The following is a 19,819-nucleotide window of genomic DNA, read 5'->3' as shown; positions in this document are numbered from 1 at the left end:
CAGTTGCCGAGTAAGTGTGGAGCTACTCAGAAACTGCTAAGAAATTTCTAATCGCAATTTTGCGAATCTTTCGTTCGCAATTCTGCTAAGCTAAGATACACTCCCAGAGGGTGGTGGCTTAGCGTGTGCAATGCTCCTAAAAGCAGCTAGCGAGCGAACAACTCGGAATGAGGGCCCCTATTCAGTATGAGTTGCAGATTCTGCAGCTGCTTCTATAGCATGCTGGGGGCCGCCCAGCGCAGGGCAAGGCCGCCCAGCATGCTAATCAGCAGGCACTGATGCGATCGCAAAACAATTACGATCGCATCGCTAAGGTAGGAATTAAGGATGACCCCCTGCAGACACAGCATGGCTGCTTATGAAGGCGGTCTACTGCCATCTTCTTCATCGGTGCGGCTGTGTGTGATGTCATACAGCCGCCCTTGAAACTCCTCTGCAGTGGTCAGGCGCCCGCCACTGTCACTCAAAGTGTGATGCGATCGCACTTTGTTACTTTGTGCACGAGCGTTGCGGCCGCTGCGCATGCGCAGAAGTACAAAAACCGCTCGATTGTGATTTTTGTACTTTTATGATCCGAGCTGAATGAAGTCCTTGATACGCATGTTTTCAGACGAATCTCTTGCACCCAGGATAGGATTGGTGCAAGTGTGCCATGACAGGTCAGCAATGATAATGGAGTTTGAGCCTAATTCAGTTTGTATCGCAGTGTGTGATCCAACCGGAATTTTTTAGAAAAAGATGCGGGCGCATGCACCCGCATCTTCTGTGGGGGGCTGCAGAAAATGCGATCGCCTCTGCCTGTCAATCAGGCAGAGGCGGTCGCGGGGAGGGCAACGCTTTGTTTCCAGGGAGGAGACGGAGTGTTGCTGGGGTGGAGCTGGACAAATGGGGGCGGTGCGGCACGATTGAGGGCATGTCGGGGGCATGATCGCACCGGCAGTGTGACGTCACACGCAGCTCTCGCAATCGGGAGGATGATGGTGGGTCTCCTGCGGGCGCAGCTAAACTGCGCCAACAGGAGGCTTCCTCTATTTCTGCTAACAAGCAGAAATTGTGACGTGATCGCAATTTCTGCTTGTTGAAGGGGGGGGGGAGGCTTTGGTCAGCATGTTGGGCGGCCTTGCCCAGCGATGGGCGGCCCCCAGCATGCTCTCCAAAGGATAGCAATTCTGCTAATTAGGTGGGTGGCCCTCTTCCCGTTGCTCCTCACATACAACACACAAGCCTGATCTGACAAAGTGCCAGGGATTAGAAGATCGCTGCGAGGTGGCATCTGCAGTGGGGGCAGTGGTGTGGACACAAAGAGCTGGTGGTGTGGTGGGTTAGATTACACACAGTACACAGTAATGTGTGTGTCTGTGCCCTGCTTAGTGCTTATGACATATAACAATGGTTCAGATGGTCCTGGTGACCTGGCTCTTCTATTGACTGCCACTATGACTTGTGTTGAAGGCTGTCTCTACCATCTAGGTCAGGGCTGGCCAAACCAGTCCTCGAGATCTACCAACAGTACACATTTTCCAGACCACCTAGCTGGTGCACAGGTGTAGTCATTACTAATTAAGATGTGCTGCATTCATTCCTAACTGACAATTCTACAGATCTCCAGGAGGCCTGGAAAACATGAACTGTAGATCTCGAGGACCGGTTTGGCCAGCCCTGATCTAGGTCATACTTGCCTTCAGGAGGTCTCCAGTGCAGGTGAAATTATAGCACCATAGTTATTTCCACCCCTGATCAGTCACCGTTACATCTCCGGAAAAGGAGGATTGGTTGGCAGGCTTCATACTGATCAGGCAGTAGCTTCACCACTGTCATTTCTTCATGTGGCGGCTGGAGGTGCAGATGTATGACCCTATGTGGGAGCTATATATGTATGTTTTAAAGACATGGGAGCCATTTATACATATTATCATACTCTCCTACTTTTCATTTCTCCTGAGAGAAGCCCTGAGAGGAGTTGCAGATGATCATTCCGGGCACAGGGCCAGGCTCTTTGCTTTCTTAGGGGTCTATTTACTAAGCCTTGGATGGAGATAAAGTCGCTGGAGATAAAGTACCAGCCAATCAGCTCCTAACTGCCATGTCACAGGCTGGGTTTGAAAAATGACAGTTAGGAGCTGATTGGCTGGTACTTTATCTCTGTCGGATTTATCTCCTAAAGCTTAGTAAATAGACCGTTTAGTCTCTGCCCCCATTTACAGCGAATTGCATCATATTGGCCACAACCAACCCTCCCTACAGATCCACGATTCCCAGTATTATCTCCACATGCTGCTCACTTCACTAGGAAGTGGGAGTTCCACCCACTCATCGTCCAGTTTACAATTTGTGTGACCCGGATTGTAATTTCGTTGTTCTTTTACAATGTCAATAGAATTTATTTTTTTCTCATCTAGGGGAATACCTGAAAAATTGGAGAACTTCTGTTCAGGAGAGAAGGTAAGTATGCTTAATATATATCCAAGTCTTGTAATGTCAGGTTTATGTTTCTTGCTTTATAAGGGCATACTTACCTACTTTCTGGCTGGCTCAACGGGGATAGGGAATCAGCGTATGTGGGCGGCGCGGGGCGTGGAGATGTCATTACAGCTCTGCCACCGCTTTATAATGTACAGATTACCAGCATGTAAAGCAGAGGGCCGGGCTACGATGATGCAATTCAGCACAAATTGTGTTATAACCCCGCCCCCTTTCGGTCGAAAACCGCGTGGGGGGAGGTGCGAGCAGATGTTGGGGCATACTTACCTAATTTCTAGCTGGTACAACAGGGGGTAGGGAATCAGCATATGTTGTCATTGTAGGGCGTAGAGATGTCATTGCGGCTCTGCCCCCACTTTACAATGTCCAGATTACCAGCATGTAAAGCAGGGAGCGGGGCTACCATGATGCAATTCAGCACAAATTATGCCGTAACCCTGTCCATTTTCGGTCGACAAACGGGCGGGGGGGGGGGGGGGGGGTGCTAACAGACGTGGGGGTTGTGCAGACGCATATGTGTGTATGTCGGGGAGGGGGAGCTGACCCTCTCTAGGGGACTTGCCTTCTCTTACGGGGGGCCAGGAGTGCCACACGATTTTCAGGAGCCCCTGGCCATTCCGGGTGAGTAGGCAAGTATGCGTTAAGGGCAACTAGTAAATGCTGCTATAAATGAAGTAGAACATTTATTATATCTGAAATGTTGCCTTTGTGACCAGTGGGTAGTAAGAGAAAAATGTACAGTGACTATGTAGCTCAGAGGTTCTCAAACTCGGTCCTCAGGACCCCACACAGTGCATGTTTTGCAGGTAACCCAGCAGGTGCACAGGTGTATTAATTACTCACTGACACATTTTAAAAGGTCCACAGGTGGAGCTAATTATTTCACTTGCGATTCTGTGAGGAGACCTGCAAAACATGCACTGTGTGGGGTCCCGAGGACCGAGTTTGAGAACCTCTGATGTAGCTGATGCGACTAATGTGACTGCATTTATATTTCACTTTAAACTGTCCCTATTGCAACAATTCAGCGCTTATGAACGCTTTTGCTTCATGGTGACATAGTGATTATCATTAGTGCATCACAGTAATCAGATCAATTCCAGACCAAGGCACTATCTGTTTGGAGCAGGGACAGAAGTGAATGACTAATATAATCTCTGTAAAGCACTGTGTAATATATATGTGTAATATAAAATGGGGAGCGGGTAACATACCGCCAGTTGAGATCCCGGCGATCACAATGCAGACGCCGCAATCCTGACAAGTGGTCAAATGCTGACGACACAGACTATTCTCTAGGGAGGCCAGTCCTGGGATCGGGATCAGCGGGATCCCTGGATTTAGGTTAAAAAAAACAGCCGGGATTCAATCGCAGGATTTACCTGCCCCGTTGTGTTTTTTTTAATGCCAGGCAGCGTTGAGCATGCTCAGGAGGTTCAGACGCTGCCTGGCTCCCTCCTTCCAGCTTCCCCTGCCCCCAGCAGTGCCTACTGCACTGCGCGACATGATGTCAGAGGTCACGCTGTGCAGTCTGAAGCCAGCCAACTGCGCTGCCCGGATTGTACCTTACTGCCCGCAACTTGTCCCCCGCAAGCCCTCCCACCCACAATGAGTCTGACACCAGCCGCCAGGATCGCACCTCGCCACCCACAAACCCTCTCACCCACAATGGGGAGTATTTGTGTGGGCTCGGCTGGGGTGGACGAGTCTTTAACCCAATCCCAGGTATCCCGGGAAACCCAGGATTGACCTTTTTTCAATCCCGATGGATTGAAAAAAAGGCCCAGGATTGGCCTCCCTACTATTCTCTCTCTGTGAGTGTCCACGACACCCATAGAGGGAGAATATAACCTGCAAGGGGCTTTCTAGCACTCGTTCTGCTGCTGGCATACTGGTGGCCGGGATGCCGCTGTCGGTATGCTGACGGTCGGCATCCTGTCTGCCGGGATATCATACTGAATCCATATAAAATAACTGTTAATAAACAAATAATACTTAGTAAATTTGCAATGGGTTTTATTACATGCATGCACTGTATTAAACATTCTGCAGGAACAGGTGAATTTAATAGTGATATAAAAGTGAAAGGTCAATAAAAACATTGTGACCTAAAAAAACTAATTTTGAGTGGTGTTCTGGGTAATTTTGAAAAAGAGTAGGGACTGGGTTGCATGAACCCTTGAATATCACCCATGGGGTAAGTTCATACACCTGTAAATTCAAGTGAATAGTGCTAGTAGGTATTAGATCACTTTAAAAAAAACTCAACAAAAGTACAAGCATAAGTTTTTACAAAACTTAGTAAAGGGCTTTGTAGTGCTTCCCTTTCAATATATATACAAAGAAGAAAAACGCTGGTATATGGTAAAATGTCTTATTTTTTTATTTTTGTTAAAAAGATATAGGTGTATATTCAATAAGCGTCGGATCCATTCCGACATGCATTTGCCGGAATGGATCCGACAACCCCTATTCAATCTAGTGATGTGCACCGGAAATTTTTCGGGTTTTGTGTTTTGGTTTTGGGTTCGGTTCCGCGGCCGTGTTTTGGGTTCGGACGCATTTTGGCAAAACCTCACCGAAATTTTTTTGTCGGATTCGGGTGTGTTTTGGATTCGGGTGTTTTTTTCAAAAAACCCTAAAAAACAGCTTAAATCATAGAATTTGGGGGTCATTTTGATCCCATAGTATTATTAACCTCAATAACCATAATTTCCATTCATTTTCAGTCTATTCTGAACACCTCACATCTCACAATATTATTTTTAGTCCTAAAATTTGCACCGAGGTCGCTGGATGGCTAAGCTAAGCGACCCAAGTGGCCGACACAAACACCTGGCCCATCTAGGAGTGGCACTGCAGTGTCAGACAGGATGGCCCTTCAAAAAAATTGTCCCCAAACAGCACATGATGCAAAGAAAAAAAGAGGCGCAATGAGGTAGCTGTGTGACTAAGCTAAGCGACCCAAGTGGCCGACACAAACACCTGGCCCATCTAGGAGTGGCACTGCAGTGTCAGACAGGATGGCACTTCAAAAAAATACTCCCCAAACAGCACATGATGCAAAGAAAAAAGAGGCGCACCAAGGTCGCTGTGTGACTAAGCTAAGCGACACAAGTGGCCGACACAAACACCTGGCCCATCTAGGAGTGGCACTGCAGTGTCACGCAGGATGGCCCTTCAAAAAAAATACTCCCCAAACAGCACATGATGCAAAGAAAAAAAGAGGCGCAATGAGGTAGCTGTGTGACTAAGATAAGCGACCCAAGTGGCCGACACAAACATCTGGCCCATCTAGGAGTGGCACTGCAGTGTCACGCAGGATGGCCCTTCAAAAAAATACTCCCCAAACAGCACATGACGCAAAGAAAAAAAGAGGCGCAATGAGGTAGCTGTGTGACTAAGCTAAGCGACCCTAGTGGCCGACACAAACACCTGGCCCATCTAGGAGTGGCACTGCAGTGTCACGCAGGATGGCCCTTCAAAAAAATACTCCCCAAACAGCACATGATGCAAAGAAAAAAAGAGGCGCACCAAGGTCGCTGTGTGACTAAGCTAAGCGACACAAGTGGCCGACACAAACACCTGGCCCATCTAGGAGTGGCACTGCAGTATCACGCAGGATGGCCCTTCAAAAAAATACTCCCCAAACAGCACATGATGCAAAGAAAAAAAGAGGCGCAATGAGGTAGCTGTGTGACTAAGATAAGCGACCCAAGTGGCCGACACAAACATCTGGCCCATCTAGGAGTGGCACTGCAGTGTCAGACAGGATGGCACTTCAAAAAAATACTCCCAATACAGCACATGATGCAAAGAAAAAAAGAGGCGCACCAAGGTCGCTGTGTGACTAAGCTAAGCGACACAAGTGGCCGACACAAACACCTGGCCCATCTAGGAGTGGCACTGCAGTGTCACGCAGGATGGCCCTTCAAAAAAATACTCCCCAAACAGCACATGATGCAAAGAAAAAAAGAGGCGCAATGAGGTAGCTGTGTGACTAAGCTAAGCGACACAAGTGGCCGACACAAACACCTGGCCCATCTAGGAGTGGCACTGCAGTGTCAGACAGGATGGCCCTTCAAAAAAATACTCCCCAAACAGCACATGATGCAAAGAAAAAAAGAGGCGCACCAAGGTCGCTGTGTGACTAAGCTAAGCGACACAAGTGGCCGACACAAACACCTGGCCCATCTAGGAGTGGCACTGCAGTATCACGCAGGATGGCCCTTCAAAAAAATACTCCCCAAACAGCACATGACGCAAAGAAAAAAAGAGGCGCAATGAGGTAGCTGTGTGACTAAGATAAGCGACCCAAGTGGCCGACACAAACATCTGGCCCATCTAGGAGTGGCACTGCAGTGTCACGCAGGATGGCCCTTCAAAAAAATACTCCCCAAACAGCACATGACGCAAAGAAAAAAAGAGGCGCAATGAGGCAGCTGTGTGACTAAGCTAAGCGACCCTAGTGGCCGACACAAACACCTGGCCCATCTAGGAGTGGCACTGCAGTGTCACGCAGGATGGCCCTTCAAAAAAATACTCCCCAAACAGCTCATGATGCAAAGAAAAATGAAAGAAAAAAGAGGTGCAAGATAGAATTGTCCTTGGGCCCTCCCACCCACCCTTATGTTGTATAAACAGGACATGCACACTTTAACGAACCCATCATTTCAGTGACAGGGTCTGCCACACGACTGTGACTGAAATGACTGGTTGGTTTGGGCCCCCACCAAAAAAGAAGCAATCAATCTCTCCTTGCACAAACTGGCACTACAGAGGCAAGATGTCCACCTCCTCCTCATCGTCCGATTCATCACCCCTTTCACTGTGTACATCCCCCTCCTCACAGATTATTAATTCGTCCCCACTGGAATCCACCATCTCAGGTCCCCGTGTACTTTCTGGAGGCAATTGCTGCTGGTGAATGTCTCCACGGAGGAATTGATTATAATTCATTTTAATGAACATCATCTTCTCCACATTTTCTGGAAGTAACCTCGTACGCCGATTGCTGACAAGGTGAGCGGCTGCACTAAACACTCTTTCGGAGTACACACTGGAGGGAGGGCAACTTAGGTAGAATAAAGCCAGTTTCTGCAAGGGCCTCCAAATTGCCTCTTTTTCCTGCCAGTATACGTACGGACTGTCTGACGTGCCTACTTGGATGCGGTCACTCATATAATCCTCCACCATTCTTTCAATGGTGAGAGAATCATATGCAGTGACAGTAGACGACATGTCAGTAATCGTTGGCAGGTCCTTCAGTCCGGACCAGATGTCAGCACTCGCTCCAGACTGCCCTGCATCACCGCCAGCGGGTGGGCTTGGAATTCTTAGCCTTTTCCTCGCACCCCCAGTTGCGGGAGAATGTGAAGGAGGAGCTGTTGACGGGTCACGTTCCGCTTGACTTGACAATTTTCTCACCAGCAGGTCTTTGAACCCCTGCAGACTTGTGTCTGCCGGAAAGAGAGATACAACGGAGGTTTTAAATCTAGGATCGAGCACGGTGGCCAAAATGTAATGCTCTGATTTCAACAGATTGACCACCTGTGAATCCTGGTTAAGCGAATGAAGGGCTCCATCCACAAGTCCCACATGCCTAGCGGAATCGCTCTGTTTTAGCTCCTCCTTCAATGTCTCCAGCTTCTTCTGCAAAAGCCTGATGAGGGGAATGACCTGACTCAGGCTGGCAGTGTCTGAACTGACTTCACGTGTGGCAAGTTCAAAGGGTTGCAGAACCTTGCACAACGTTGAAATCATTCTCCACTGCGCTTGAGACAGGTGCATTCCACCTCCTTTGCCTATATCGTGGCCAGATGTATAGGCTTGAATGGCCTTTTGCTGCTCCTCCATCCTCTGAAGCATATAGAGGGTTGAATTCCACCTCGTTACCACCTCCTGCTTCAGATGATGGCAGGGCAGGTTCAGGTGTGTTTGGTGGTGCTCCAGTCTTCTGTACGCGGTGCCTGAACGCCGAAAGTGCCCCGCAATTCTTCGGGCCACCGACAGCATCTCTTGCACGCCCCTGTCGTTTTTTAAATAATTCTGCACCACCAAATTCAAGGTATGTGCAAAACATAGGACGTGCTGGAATTTGCCCATATTTAATGCACGCACAATATTGCTGGCGTTGTCCGATGTCACAAATCCCCAGGAGAGTCCAATTGGGGTAAGCCATTCTGCGATGATCTTCCTCAGTTGCCGTAAGAGGTTTTCAGCTGTGTGCGTATTCTGGAAAGCGGTGATACAAAGCGTAGCCTGCCTAGGAACGATTTGGCGTTTGCGAGATGCTGCTACTGGTGCCGCCGCTGCTGTTCTTGCAGCGGGAGGCAATACATCTACCCAGTGGGCTGTCAGTCATATAGTCCTGAGTCTGCCCTGCTCCACTTGTCCACATGTCCGTGGTTAAGTGGACATTGGGTACAACTGCATTTTTTTGGACACTGGTGAGTCTTTTTCTGAGGTCTGTGTACATTTTCGGTATCGCCTGCCTAGAGAAATGGAACCTAGATGGTATTTGGTACCGGGGACACAGTACCTCAATCAAGTCTATAGTTGGCTCTGAATTAACGATGGATACCGGAACCACGTTTCTCACCGCCCAGGCTGCCAAGGCCTCAGTTATCCGCTTTGCAGCAGGATGACTGCTGTGATATTTCATCTTCCTCGCAAAGGACTGTTGGACAGTCAATTGCTTACTGGAAGTAGTACAAGTGGTCTTCCGACTTCCCCTCTGGGATGACGATCGACTCCCAGCAGCAACAACAGCAGCGCCAGCAGCAGTAGGCGTTACACTCAAGGATGCATCGGAGGAATCCCAGGCAGGAGAGGACTCGTCAGACTTGCCAGTGACATGGCCTGCAGGACTATTGGCTTTCCTGGGTAAGGAGGAAATTGACACTGAGGGAGTTGGTGGTGTGGTTTGCAGGAGCTTGGTTACAAGAGGAAGGGATTTACTGGTCAGTGGACTGCTTCCGCTGTCGCCCAAAGTTTTTGAACTTGTCACTGACTTATGATGAATGCGCTGCAGGTGACGTATAAGGGAGGATGTTCCGAGGTTGTGAACGTCCTTACCCCTACTTATTACAGCTTGACAAAGGCAACACACGGCTTGACACCTGTTGTCCGCATTTGTGTTGAAATAATTCCACACCGAAGAGCTGATTTTTTTTGTATTTTGACCAGGCATGTCAATGGCCATATTCCTCCCACGGACAACAGGCGTCTCCCCGGGTGCCTGAGAGCAGAGCCGGCCTTAACCAATATGATGCCCTAGGCAAGATTTTGTCTGGTGCCCCCTAGCACCACCGCTAGTTCTGCAGGAGATGCCTGGCATGAGTCAGCTGGCAGCTCTGCTAACGGGCGCCTTTTGTTTATGAAAATGCATCTTATTTGCATTACTATGTGGCTAGGATGCACTAGCAGCTTCTGCTGATTAAAATGATATGCAGCATGCTTATATTCTGTGTGCGACTGCGGCTGTATCTGCATACGAAATGCTACATTACAGTGATTTCTAGGAATACACTTCAACGAAGCATATCGTATGCAGATACAGCCGCAGTCAAACAGAATATAGGCATGCCGCATATCATTTTAATCAGCAGAAGCTGCTGGTGCCCCTAAGCATACCAAATGCTCTAGGCAAATGCCTAGTTTGCCTATGCCTAAGGCCGGCTCTGGGCGCCTGATCAATTCTTGTTTTTGTCTTCCCTTTCAATACCTGCAAAAGTTATAACTGCAAGAACTTGATTGCGCCAGAATATCCCTGTTTATACAGGTGGAAGGCACTTGTTAATGATGTCGCTGACCATGTGACCATACACAAGTTGAAATGCCATCCACAAGATTTTGGATCGTTGGAGTTGGGCTAGATGTGAACTGCTGAATGTTTTAGTGACCATATGGGTTAATATGTCCTGGTCCTGGATAATGGTTACTGCTAGTTACTAATACCCCTTTTCTTCAAAAAATACGGATCCAACCTGGGTAATTGAATAAAGTTTCACAGTGGCTTGAAACTCGTTCCCACCGCAAGCTAGACCCAGGTTAGTGGCGGGTCTTCCTCCTACCAGCGCCAATAACGGCTTTTAGCATGAACAAGGTCAGATAACACTAGTCATGCGTTTACACCGCAGGCTACCCAAGTCCTTCCCAGGTTCGACCCTGGTAGCTACCAGGGTTGGATTCCCGGGAAACTGGACCCCTTCACACCATTTGTTGATCCGGGTTGCCCTGGCAATAACCGGGATATGGTCCTTAGGCTGACCTCAGTTAGGTTGACAGTCATTAGGTCGACCACTATTGGTCGACATGCATTAGGCTTACATGGGCATTAGGTCGACATGGCAAAGGTCGACACACTAACAGGTCAACATGAGTTTTTCACAATTTTTTTCATTGTTTACATTTTTCATTCTTTACAATCCATGTGGACTTTGATTGGTAGCGGCGGCGGTTGCTCGCCATGCAAGGGGACACGATGCACTAATTGGGGTTCCCGATCACTTTCCGAAGACAACGACACCAAAAAACCCCACAAAAATTATGTCAACCTTTTTCCATGTCAACCTTTTCCAGGTGTCGACCTTGTGCCTGTCAACCAAAAGTGGTCGACCTAATGAGTGTCAACCTAAGTAGAGTCGACCCAACAATCCCATTCCCAATAACCCAGGTTATTTGGTGAAAAGTGTGAAGTGATCAATTACCATTACTGAGATTCTCATTTACGACAAACTTATTACTGCCTGCCCAAGTTTTTTTTTTATGACATGGAAATTACATTACTGAATTATTTGACCTGACACTGCCTGTCGACTTTACTCTTTATGTTTTTTTGTTTGGATATTCAATTGCTACAACAACGGGTGTGTGACTGGTGTAACCGGCCATGGTGCAAAGTCAAGGAGGGTGGCACAGTTGTTCTGCGGCGGCAGGGGCGGATCCAGAAGAAAATGAAAGGGGGGGGGGGGGGCACCATGATAGGGGAACGGTAAGTTATATTTACAAGCACCTAAGGCACGCGTGCTCTCAGATAAGGGGTGTGGTATCACAGGGGGCGTGGCCTCACAGAATACACCATCAGGTAATGATTGGCTGTAGGAGCGCATCCTGGTTCATTGCCAATGTTTCACCCTGATAAAAAGGCTGATTGGGCCTTGAAATGTTGGTCACCTGTTCCATTAGTTATAGGAGCCTGGAAGGCACCGCAGCACAATATAATTATTCAAGTTTTTAGTTGGTGGTGACAGGTGCAGCATACCTTGTTTTGGGCACTGCAGTGAGACTGCAGGACACGAACTGCCCATCTTTTATTAGCAGAAGCAGCCATCTGGATCTCCAACAAGCAGCATAAGACATCTGCAGGACAGCCCTGTCACAATCACACAGACCGCCTTCTCAAAGTTGAGGCTAAGTTTGACTGCACCTAGCTTGGTGGTAAAGGAAGTGGAGGAGGAAGCGCTGGGAAACTGTGTGGTGCAGTGAGGGTTGATGAAGCCTTCAGCGCCGTCATAAGTAACAGTCTTACTCGATGCTGGCATTTGAACCCCGTGCCTGGGCTGGCCGGCTGGCAGTGGGGGAGGTAGGTTGCGGTGTGAGCAGGGGGAGGCTGGAGCTGCAGCTACAGCCTCCCCATTGGTTAACACACGGACTTGCTGTAAGAGCCGTGGCGGGTCCTAGTGCCTGCCGGCTCTTTTATCAAATCTGACTGACGGAAATAGCAGTAGCTAAGGAAGTCAGACACGACAGGGGGGGGGGGGGGCATGGCCCCAGTGCCCCCCTGGATCCGCCTATGTGCGGCGGCATGATGGAGAGGCATGTCTGTGGAGAAGGGTGCTATATAGAAGGGCGCAGGGCTATGAGTGGATCTTATTTCAAGTTGAGGGCTATGAGGCATCTAGATTCAGTAAGTATGTCACGTATGAGCTTTTGGTTATATTTTGGAATGTTGAGAATTGGACGTGGAAGAACAGAACTGGAGGCATTGATTAGGAAGTACACTTGCGATTTGGAGTATATTGCTTTGCTTACTCCCCACCAGAGCCCCTGTAATTTTGGACAGCTGCATCAGATGGGGGTCAGGTTGCCACAATTTAACCAGCAAAGGTCTGATGAGGATCCATCTCCTCTCTGATTCGAAACCATTGATCCGGCTTCCGGGGGTAATTCAGATCTGATTGCAGTAGCAAATTTGTTGGCTAATGGGCAAAACCATGTACACTGCAGGGGGAGGGGGGGGGGGGGGGTGCGGGCAGATATAACATGTGCAGAGAGAGTCAGATTTGGGTGGGGTGTGTTCAAACGCCAATCTAAATTGCAGAGTAAAAATAAAGCAGCCAGTATTTACCCTGCACAGAAACAAAACAACCCACCCACATCTAACTCTCTCTGCACATGTTACATCTGCCCCACCGGGGTTTTTTCCATTAGCTAACAAATTTGCTGCTGCGATCAGATCTGAATTAGGCCCTGTATTTCTCTCCTCTGTCCACCTCCCATCAACAGTCATGCAATTCATTAACAGGTTGTCTGTTCTTTATTAGCAGGGAATAGAAAGTAAAAATTAGACCCTTACAAGAGGATCTACACAAGCAAAGAGCCTCAAGGGTAAAGGGCTCAGAGCCTGAAGTGGAGTTCACAGTTACATTGTACTGTTTCAGTGGCGGAATCTGAAGGCCCTGATTAATCTATACAGAGTATGCATTAAGAGAATGCGCAGAAGAGCAAAGCGGGAGGATGTCCAGGCAGTGTCGGACTGGGGCATGTAGGGCCCACCGGGGGAATGCAATGGTAGGGGCCCATGTTTAGTGGTGTGGCCAGTCTCTAGAGGGGGTGTGTCCAGCCGCCACATTGGTTTGCCTAACCATTTTGCAAGTGTTGGTCCCCTAGATAAATATATACAGTAAATACTGTAGTGCATGCAAGATAATGTACTAGATTAGTAACAGCGCAGTCTGGAACCTGATCCCTAGAGGAGGGGGTGGGCCCCCAGGCAGTAGGGCCCACCGGTGGTTTCCCCTGTACCCCTGTGGGCCAGTCCAACCCTGGGTCCAGGTCAGTCCCACAAATTTGGCTTAGGGGCCAGAGGATGCTGTGTTCCTCACAGGACTGGCACTGTGCATATTACAGATCTGCATCCTCATGAAATATAAAAGGGGTAACAGCCAATTCTGATGACATATCAGCCATTTTGTAGGTTTTATATAAAAGGTTTAGGACAAGATGCAGCTTACAGCGTTCCAAGCAGCCGGCAGGAGGCTACTGTGCTGTATCGTCAGTAAATTACAGTAACTGCTTCTTCTCACAGTAATGACTGACTCATGGCTTATTCTCTGTAAGTATAGCTCTTTCCCAACACTGGCTTACATTATAAGACAATAAACACACACAGCTGTCCAGTTCCCCGAAACAGTGAGGTTCTATGGGACTCTTTATTAACAATCTCAGATCAATAGACTGTGACACACGACTAGAGCAAGCATTGATAATATAAATATAGCTGTATTTTTATTTTGACATTTTATGAATGGAGAAGCACAAAGGTGAATCACAGGGACTGAACAATGATAACCTGAACAGTTTTATGACTGCTAATGAGAGGCATAAATCATGATCTGTTTATGTTGGAATAAGTGTAATTGACTATTCTGCTTCCATGTTACTGAACGGTGATACTGCATAATGTACAGTACTCTCAATAATATTAGATAGCAGGACAGTCTTGCTTCATCAACTGGTAATGTCTGTGCGTCCCCTGTTACCATGGCAATGCCCCTGGCCCTACACAACCCTTTGCATGGCTCGTCTACATATCTAAGTGCAAGAAGCAATGTACCAGTAACATGGATGTATAACCTGTCTGTACACCACAATAACATCTATCTGTTGCCTGTACGCAATAGATGCAGCCATTTTGTAGACTGACCAATATTCATGAGTGTAGCCAATAAGTTCACTAGGAAGCAGTGGTGCACTGAGAAATAAGCAGACAGTGTTACAGATGGTATTTAAATATGAGTGTGGTAAATATGTATAGTCTTGTCTATCCAAATGACAGGTAGAAACTAGTATATCCATATGTTTATAAACATACACATAAATGGCAAGTTTTTGCATACCACTGTGCATATGCAGAAGTGACTTTGGGCCTGATTCTTTCAGATGTGGTCAGAGGCGCTATCACTGCTGCTTTCTTGGAAGCGCTGTGTGGTGATGCAGCAGGAGGCGTCTATTACTTGCAGACGCCTCCTGCTGAAGTAGTGATCCGACCTGCATCCTAGGACGCATAATTGGATCACTGGACTCACCATTGGGCGGCTTGCGCACCATGGTGTTGCGCAAGGCGCCTGTCGCAGAGGGCAGGAAATCTTCATCCAGTGACAGAGATCCCTGGCCTCTTTCCTCTCCCTAAATGGAGGCGACATGCCTCTGTTTTTACAAATGGAGGCCGTTGCCTCTTCCCTTCTGCTCCAGAAACTGGTTACTTGCTACCTCTCAGGACCTGTTTGCGCATGCATATAGCGGGTTCTGCGCATGTGCAAAGTATTATTAGTCAGTACTAGAGATGAGCGGGTTCGGATCTCTGAGATCCGAACCCCAACTTCACCTATTTTACACGGTTCCGAGGCAGCCTCGGATCTTCCCGCTTTGCTCGGTTAACCCGAACGCGCCCGAACGTCATCATCCCGCTGTCGGATTCTCGCGAGATTCGTATTCTATATAAAGAGCCGCGCGTCGTCGCCATTTTCACTCGTGTATTGGAGATTGAACGGAGAGGACGTGGCTGCGTTCTCTCCCTGAAAAGCTCCGTAATCTGTGCTCAGTGTGCTGCAAATATCTGTGCTCAGTGTGCTGCAATATCTATGCTCAGTGTGCTGAAAATATCTACGTTCTCTGCCTGAAAACGCTCCATATCTGTGCTCAGTGTGCTGCAAATATCTGTGCTCAGTGTGCTGTATTGTGGGGACTGGGGACCACCAGTATATAATTATAGTAGAACAGTACAGTAGGCCATTGCTGTATCTTGCAGCTCTGTGTCAAGTATACTATCTCTGTGCTGCATTATTGTGAGCAGTATATAGTAGGACAGTGCAGCATTTTGGTGACCAGCAGTATACATATAGTACAGTACAGTAGGCCATTACTGTATCTTGCAGCTCTGTGTCAAGTATACTATCTCTGTGCTGCATTATTGTGAGCAGTATATAGTAGGACAGTGCAGCATTTTGGTGACCAGCAGTATACATATAGGGGGTCATTCCGAGTTGTTCGCTCGTTGCCGATTTTCGCTATGCTGCGATTTGTTGCTAAATGCGCATGCGCACGGTGCGCAGGGCGCATGCACTTAGTTATTTAACTTAAAATTTTGCAGTTTTGCTGGGGTTCGTGCGGTGCTTTTCAGTCGCTCTGCTGATCGGTGAAAGATTGACAGGAAAGGGGCATTTCTGGGCGGTAACTGAGCGTTTTCCGGGAGTGTGCTAAAAAACGCAGGCGTGTCAGGGAAAAACGCGGGAGTGTCTGGAGAAACGGGGGAGTGGCTGGCCGAACGCAGGGCGTGTTTGTGACGTCAAACCAGGAACTAAACGGACTGAGCTGATCGCAATCTGTGAGTAGGTCTGGAGCTACTCAGAAACTGCAAAGAATTATTTAGTAGCAGTTCTGCTAATCTTTCGTTCGCTATTCTGCTAAACTAAAATACACTCCCAGAGGGCGGCGGCCTAGCATGTGCAATGCTGCTAAAAGCAGCTAGCGAGCGAACAGCTCGGAATGAGGGCCATAGTACAGTACAGTAGGCCATTGCTGTATCTTGCAGCTCTGTGTCACTTCTAGTATCCTGATCAGTGCTCAATATCTGCTGCATTGTTGTGACTAGTATGTATACTGTACTGTGCGACGTGTGTTATACACCTGGTGATTTTATACATCCTGTAATCTGTACTGAGCGATGTGTGAGATACACCTGGGGATTATACACCCTGTATACTGTACTGTGCAACATTTGTGATACACCTGGTGATTATACACCCTGTATACTGTACTGAGCGATGTGTGAGATACACCTTGGGATTATACACCCTATATACACTGTACTGTGTGATGTGTGAGATACACCTGGGGATTATACACCCTATATAGTGTAATGTGTGAGATACACCTGGGGATTATACACCCTATATACTGTACTGTGCGATGTGTGTTGTACACCTGGTGATCATTATACATCCTGTAATCTGTATTGAGCGATGTGTGAGATACACCTGGGGATTATACACCCTATATACTGTACTGTGTGATGTGTGAGATACACCTGGGGATTGTACACCCTATATACTGTACTGTGTGATGTGTGAGATACACCTGGGGATTGTACACCCTATATACTGTACTGTGTGATGTGTGAGACACATCTGGGGATTATACACCCTATATACTGTACTGCGCGATGTGTGTGATACACCTGGTAATTAATTATACACCCTGTATACTGTACTGTGCGACGTGTATTATACACCTGGTGATTATACATCCTGTAATCTGTACTGAGCGATGTGTGAGATACACCTGGGGATTATACACTATATACTGTACTGTGCGATGTGTGTGATACACCTGGTAATTAATTATATATCCTGTATACTGTACTGTACGATGTGTGTTATACACCTGGTGATTATGTGATACCCTGAAACTGCAGCCCAAATCAACTGTGGCACTACAGGTGCCAGCATGACTTTAATAAAAGTAAAATGTTTGCTGGAGTTGCATAGCACTGTGCCAGCAGCCTACGGCTTGCAGCACAGAAGGAGTTAACAGCACAGCTCATAGCTATACAGATTAGTCTGCAAAATGCAAAGGGCATGACTCACTCATTTGCAGACTCAGAGCGGGAAACTGAGAGCGGGAAACACAGAGCGGGAAATCCCAGATAGAATGTGTACCTGGGAATGCAGGGTTATAAAAAGGTTGTCCTGCAGCAGCCTAGGGAGAGGACAGTCAGTGAGGAGAGTGAGCAGACAGTGAGGTGAATTTAGCCAGAAAGAGTGAGGGCTCCCCTCATGTTTAGGTGGGGAGTGATGCCAGCCACAGCAAAGCACTTGATGACAGAGGGAGACATCGCAGTGTAAGAGCAGCAGTATGCAGAATCCAGTGAAAGGGTGATGCCAGGAGAAAAGTGTGCTAATGGTGTGAGTCTCAAGAGGTATCTGGGTGAAGTGGTCGGAAGCCACGCGGCGTGAGTAAGCGCCCCCATGGAAAAGTATCTCGAGAGGGTTTATCTGGGTGAAGTGGTCGGAAAGCCACGCGGCGTGAGTAAGCGCCCCCAAGGAAAAGAATCCTCGCTAAGTAAGAGAGAGAGAGACGGTCACCTGATGTGTAGCACTACTGGTCACAGAATGCCCTGGTACGTAATGCTGTTTGCCATGTATATGCCGCTGCGACTAAGCGATGCGCTGGAGGAGGTGCCCTGATGTGTGATCCACTGTAACTTATGCTTTGTGCTGGAGGAGTGTTCACAAGTTATCCCTGCAATCTCCCTGTTTGATGTTTGAATAAACTTTATGCTGTTTATCTGAGATTGGCTGGCGCCCAATTCTTTATGCGCTGCACCGACACCTGTAGTCCACACCCACAATGTACTTGTAGTTAAAGACCTGATTCTCCAGGGGACCCTCTGGTAACTGTGCCTGAACCCATGACAAGCCGGGGCAAGGTAAGGGTGATGTACTATACACAGTGACTGCAGATCTTGCATACCTAATACTAGTGGGTTATCACAATTATACATCCTGTAATCTGTACTGAGCGATGTGTGAGATACACCTGGGGATTATACACCCTATATACTGTACTGAGCGGTGTGTGAGATACACCTGGGGATTATACACCCTATATTATTATTATTATTATTATCCTTTATTTATATGGCACTACAAGGGTTCCGCAGCGCCCAATTACAGAGTACATAAATAATCAAACAGGAAATCAGCAATTTACAGTTGATGACAGTATAGAACAAGTACAGGGTAAATAAACATAGTTACATCAGCAGATGACACTGGAATAAGTATCAGGTGGCAGAAGACTGCTGGATGTGGTGCAGTTGAAGATTATTAAAGTAAGACAAAGGATAAGCACATGAGGGAAGAGGGCCCTGCTCGTGAGAGTTTACAATCTAAAGGGGAGGGGTAGACAGACAGGGGTGACACAGATGGGGTACATAGAGAACGTGGAACAGAGGGTTAGGATGAGATTTGGCTGGGTTTGGTGAAGAAGTGGACCCCCAGAAGGCACAAGTCAATACTAAACATTGCAACATTTTACTGGGCTATGCAGGAGAAAATTAAAAATAGGGAAAAAAAAAAAAAAAAAAGAATCGATAACTTCTACCGCTTTCAAAAAGGTCAATGGAAGCTGAAATAATGGACAACTACCTCATGGAAGCCAGATACAGTATACCAAACAGTACTTAGCAGAGTTAGGAATGAGTGCTTATGAAATACAGTAACATTTTGTCATAATATTTCAGAAACTGCATTGCTGGTCTCTTGCACTCTTTTACTCTAATACACCACCTGCTTTAGGATTTATATTCAAAAACATTATGTCTCCATAATCCCAAAAACGTCAGTCTTTTTGGAAAGTGGTTTGTTCCTTTGTAAGGGGAAGAGAACAAACATTCTCAAACAACAGTTTCTCAATTTTATTTTCCTCTGGGAAGGGATTGTGGATTCACAGGAATGTATGAGCATTTCTGTAATCAGAAAGCAGCGACTTTCTACAAATGTTTACATTAGATTACGTTTGGCAAAAAAAAGTACAGAATCCCATTTAGGATGTCTTCACCAAATTGTAGACATAAATATGGAAATCGTCATCAAACTTAATGAAGTACACAGATGGTTTAGCTTCAACTTGATGAATAACAATGCCAGTCCTTTTTGAGCCATCTTCTTTGGCATATTCCTCTTTCAGCTGGAGGGGAATCATTTGAGTCTTGCGTGATCCGAAGATCTCCTTCTTTATAGTCATCTAAAAGTTTATACATATATAAGACTGGGTCCTTTTCATAGGTTATATAAAACCATGTGTTCATAATAGGTGCTCGTGCTAATACCATCACTCGCCACTCATCCTTGGAACCATCCTCTGTTTCAAACATATGCTCCACTGCTTTACCAATCATTGTGTCAGCCAAATGGGCATCGCTGATTCGGGATGAGGCAATCCTGTCTGGTAGAACTTCAAGAGCAGACACCCTTTCATCCTTGTGAAGCTCAAGTCCATAGACACAATCAAATCCATCATACTTTATAAGATAGAGGGAGGGATTCACTGG

General features: G+C 47.2%; 1 long non-coding RNA gene across 1 annotated transcript in view; it reads left to right on the top strand.

Moving 5' to 3' along the window:
* Positions 1-19,819, top strand: part of LOC134956733 (uncharacterized) — a 131,413-nt gene that overhangs the window by 4,023 nt on the left and 107,571 nt on the right. Inside the window, exon 2 of the long non-coding RNA XR_010186132.1 lies at positions 2,400-2,442. This is a non-coding gene — a long non-coding RNA (uncharacterized LOC134956733). The remainder of the gene's footprint in view (positions 1-2,399; positions 2,443-19,819) is intronic.

Source organism: Pseudophryne corroboree, chromosome 9 (assembly GCF_028390025.1).
Source record: "Pseudophryne corroboree isolate aPseCor3 chromosome 9, aPseCor3.hap2, whole genome shotgun sequence".
NCBI lineage: Eukaryota > Metazoa > Chordata > Amphibia > Anura > Myobatrachidae > Pseudophryne > Pseudophryne corroboree.
Note: the sequence above shows the minus strand (reverse complement) of the source record. Positions and strands in the feature narration are given on the sequence as shown.